Source organism: Asparagus officinalis, chromosome 7 (assembly GCF_001876935.1).
Source record: "Asparagus officinalis chromosome 7, Aspof.V1, whole genome shotgun sequence".
Classification (NCBI taxonomy): domain Eukaryota; kingdom Viridiplantae; phylum Streptophyta; class Magnoliopsida; order Asparagales; family Asparagaceae; genus Asparagus; species Asparagus officinalis.
In genome coordinates this window covers 104,833,968-104,839,268 of record NC_033800.1, presented here as the reverse complement: position 1 = coordinate 104,839,268, position 5,301 = coordinate 104,833,968, and positions in this window count along the sequence as shown.

Sequence of the window (5,301 nt, the reverse complement as noted above, 5' to 3'; positions counted from 1 at the left end):
CGCCGAACCGCTGCCCCGTCGCCGAGATCCCGCAGCCCTCGCCGGAGTTCCGACCGATGCTCTTCAGACCCGCGTCAGATTCGACCCGCACCGTCAACGTCGATTCGATCGACAAAAACCCCGAGGCAAGATCCCTATCCTTGCTCAGTATAATTTTAGATTGATCACAGATCAATTATGCATAAGAACTCGTTACACGAATAATTACTCGTTACAAATATAGAACTATCGTGAACATATTGGACTGAAAACTATAATGTATAGAACTGTTGTGAACGAAATGGACTGTGGATAATAACGTATGACCATTCACATTGTAATGCATATACTGTGATGACCTGCTCGGATTTATTTGACGAATGATATTAAAAATAATATTTTGATAATAGATATTGTAAAGATAAAATAAAATAAAATTATTTTAGATTAATTTATAATTTTAAAGAATTTTATTGACCAAATAATCAATTTAAGATAATTATTATTTTGGTGAAAAATCATTTTAGAGTAAATATAATAAATTAATAGAATTTATTGACAAAAGAATTATTTTAGAATAATTATAAAGAATTTATTTTAGAATAAGTATCAATTTAGAATAATTTTCAATAATTTAAGAAAGTTTTATAAAAGAATTATTTTAGGACATTTATAAATATTTTTAAAAGATTTATTTTAGAAAAAGGGATTATTATGAATTTTTCATGATTTATGTTTCTTAATTTTAATTATGTGAGATGCTATGATATTGTTGTATATGATTAGCTGCATTTATTACTCTTTGTTATGCTTGAGAACCATTAGAAATTCATGACTAGTGTGGCCTGGTGTGTCCTGTTTAAGACTTAGAAACCTGTGTATATGTTGACTTAGAAAGCGAGAAGAGTTGGGATGGGGAAGTTAATGTTCATGTGATCGGATAAGACTGTTGATGTATCTTCCAGACTAGAACCAATGAACCGTTTCGCATTGGGGTTAGTTTGTTGGGCCAAGTGAACCGTTTCGCACTTGGTCAGTGAAATCGTTTCGTCACCCGAGTTTTGCTTGAGTTCGGACCAGGCTAAAATCGGATTGCGTGTAGTCCTCTCACTGAACCGTTTCGCGGGTTTGGATGCACGTAGGGGATCTATGAACAGTCAATTATCCGGTGATATGAGTGTTGGCTATGTGTGATATGTGACCAGTGACCTGTTGTAGAATGGCTAGTTACATGACCTCGATTCTTGGCTAGGTATGATTTCTTGTGAGATGTAGGCCAGTTGTGTTCTTTTCATACATAGATCGGGGTTAATATTTAATTATCTATAATTTGAGACATATGGTATATACATGAGGGTTTCCTTATTTGGATTATTTCGCTCGACGTCCTACGTCTCCAATTATAGATCTTTAAGTATTAATTCCAGCTAGTGTATAACCCTGTACTTGGATGATTATTCTGATCGCTGCTACATGATCGACTTGTTACTTGGTTGATTTCCTGGGATTTATTATGATTATTCTATTCTAATAGTAAATTATATTTAGATTATTAGTATTTCAGTTGCATGTTTCCATTGTTATTACCATTATTGCATTGGTCGCACGACCGTTCTATTCTTCCTTTTGGGATCTTGCCGTGTGCTATGCACCCTAACGTACACCTGTTTTCTCTGGTGTACGTCAGACTTAAGAGGAAGAACAGGTTCGCCAGGAGCCAGAGGATTCGTAGCAGGAGTGCCTTGCAGACGTAGCAGAAGAAGAAGCCGAAGCTTAGTCATTCCTTTCAGTTTGTTTTGTAGCACTTTCATTTCCTTTCGTTCAGTATATATTTATATTCTCCAGTATTTCATTCAGATAGTTTTGTATAAGGGCATGTTGACCCGAATATTATGTCTGGGATGAATATTCATTATGATATGTATTATTTTATTCTGTGTTGTTCATTATATTCTTGCTGATTGTGATCGGGGACCTGTGCCTTTGCATTGTATTATTTCCAGACGCTTAGCGTATTGGATTGAGGAGAAAAGAAAAAAAAAGATAGTGTATATTTCTTCTCAATTTAATACGTCGCGGGCTTGTTCATGTTCCGATTCCCCGGTATTTTAGGAAGCGGGGCGTGACAAAAGGCTTGTTGTATATGCTAAACACAACCATGATTCCTACGAAAGTGAGTTAGGATTTTCTTTTTTTTTTCTTTGCTAGAGGACTAGCAAAAGTTTAGGTGTGGGGGTATTTGATAATCACATTTTATTATAATTTTATACCCTCATTATCTATTTTTAATGAATAAATATACCACTAATAATTATTTTTATCTTTAATTGCAGGTTAATCAAAAATAAAAAGCCCAATATCTCTTCTCTCAACAAAGCCCATGAATTAATGAAGAATATATACAAATACATGAAAGAGCCCAAGCCCAAGTCCAAAAGCCCAAAGCCAAAGCCAAATGAAAGAGGAAATCAGCGGATTGCAAAAGGAGGGATATGGGTATCGATGCCAGCATTGATGTCGGCATCGATACTCGTATCGATACCAGCATCGATGCTGGTATCGATACCTATGTCCTTCTGTTACAGATCAATGGCTAAAATTTTCTTATTTTGGATAAGATTTCAATCCAATTGCTCTCATTCACTGATGTTTATTATAAATAGGGGTAGAGAGTGAGGGGTTGAGGGTGTGAAAATTTTTGTAACTTCATTTGGAGAGGAGGGCCACTCTTAATTGAGAAGGCCTTCCAAATTTATAACTTTTGTTACAATTAATAAAATAATTTTTTCACCACTTTAAATATTTTTTCACTTTGTTAGATGATGAAGATAAAGATGAAGAATTATTTGGAGGTTTGTATTTCTTTTATTATTTCTTTTTTTATTACTTATTAGTTTAGATTTATTTCTATGCTTGTAGTTAGATTTTATTTTCTTGTTAAATAGTCAAGAGGCTAGAACCCTCTTGCCTTAGATTTATTTTATGCTTATAGAGTAGATTTATTTTCTTGTATTTAATTCTTGTAATTTATTTTGTAGTTTAGATTTTGTAATTTATTTTATAGTTAGATTTTAATTTCTTGCACTATTCACCTTGAGGCTAGAACCCTCTTGGGTTTAGTTTTTCTTTTTGTTTATTTTTATTTTCTTTGATTCGCCTTTAAGCTAGAACCCTCTAGGGAATCATCTTTTTCTAAGAAGTGGATTCAATTCTAGATTACCCATATCTTTAATTGAATATTCACCATCTTTACTTTCTTGAATTTTCTTTTTATTCTTGATTTTCCTTTTTGATTATTGATTTTATTCATATTTCTTTTGTGAAAAATCATTCATTCTTTATCACATTTACTCTCACTTACATTTTGTGTTGATTTACACTATCACTTTCGCTCTCATTATCTCTCCACAATCACACTTATTCTTCACTCCTATTTGTTATGCACATAACATAAAAACCGATTTATATTTTCTCCTACAAAACATCTTCCTCGTGGGATCGATAACTTTTTATACTGTAACTTGATACAGTTGTGCATTTGCAATATTTTTGGTACATGTTTATGCCGCATCATCAGTCGACCGATTGAAGGATGTTTGAGTGTCCATGTTAGTGCACGTCGCTGACCAGTCGACCGAAGATGTATATCGGTCGACCGGTCTAGTGCTGTTTGTGAATGTTGTTTTCTTCTTCGTACGTCCGATTTTTTAACACGAGGTGTGAGTTGTACATCAATATACGTGCATAACCAGGCGAGTGCATGTACTAGGTTTGGGTACATACGAGCCTCTTTATGAGCATAGTATAATAGTTTGTGTCGTCATAAGTAATGATTGTTTTAGTTACGGTAACGGTGGATGCCTGAGTGGGCTAAGTTGGTATACTGCAATGAGACCGTGGTAGACTACGCTTAGAGTGTGTTGGTTGGTATACTGTAATGAGACCGCGGTAGACTACACTCTGTTATATATTATTATTTCTGCATGTATATGCACAGAGGTTGATGTACCTATATATATCGTTGTATCTGCATGTATATGCGCAGAGGTCGATGTACTAATATCATTGTATCCGTATGTATATACGCAAAGATCGATGTACCTATATTATTGTATCTGCATGGATATGCGCAGAGGTCGATGCACCTATATATGATCCGCACGAAGATGCGATGGGTTGTGAAATTTTGTGAATAATAATTTTATGAAATAGTTGATGGCCTGAATCATAGGTAGCTACTGAGTTTTTAATGTAGTTCATTGTTAAGTTACTTCACATGGTGGATTACACATGATTGTGTATTGGTATCTGTTTTACCTACCAAAGGGTAGTATGAGATGTTCGGTTGACATTTACGACATTATTTGTAATGGTATTTACTTGTATTGCTTTCCTTCTTTATTTATTCTTAGTTTGGAATTGATTTTTAGCTATTCACAATTTGAGACATATGATATATATATATATATATATATGAGGGTTTCCTTATTTGGATTATTTTGCTCAACATACCAGTCTCGTATTGTGGATTTCTAAATATTAATCTCAATTAGTACAGGGTAAATGGTTAGATAGACTATGCATATTAGGTAGAGCCTCCATCATATGTAGTAGCCCTTCCCCTGGGGGCGGATGGAGATGATCTTACTAGCGCTTTGATGCTGTTGATTTCCTTTTCTCTAGGCAGCGGACCAGAGTTTCGGAGAGCCACAAGCTGACGGACTTTCAGCATAGCTGCTGTTGTTTATTCATAGTAGTTTATGCTCCACAGTTATTTAGTTATGATTTTAGTCGATCTCTAGACTTGTATTTTATTTTGGAGGCTGAGAGCCTATGTTCTTTTCAGTTGATTCTTGTACTTGAGATTATTTACTTCTTATTTCTGACTATTGGATGTATGTTCTTTTACTTCAGTTGAGACTTGTTTACTTGTATTGTTGGTCATCTATTCCATATGCTCTATTTCATGTTGTCATCTCTTTTATATCTGCTTATACCTGCACTATTCTTATTAGATTCTACCAGAGAGATATTACTGTGATGGTAAAACATGTTGTTGCATAGTGTGGGTGCATGACAGATTTGATATCTCTAGGTTCACCTTGAACTGTAGTCATGATTGAAAACGGTGGAGTCATAGTGACCCCCTTATCACTGGGCTAAGGGGGTCTGCTATCCTGCTGTGGTTGAGGACGGAGCAACCGCGAGTAGGATCTCCTATCTGCCATGACTGGGGTGGCTGCTGTTGTTGCTGAAGTCGTGGCTGTGAAGGTCTTTGTGGCCTTGGCTGATGCTTTGTAAGCTCGGGCATCCTCTATGTCC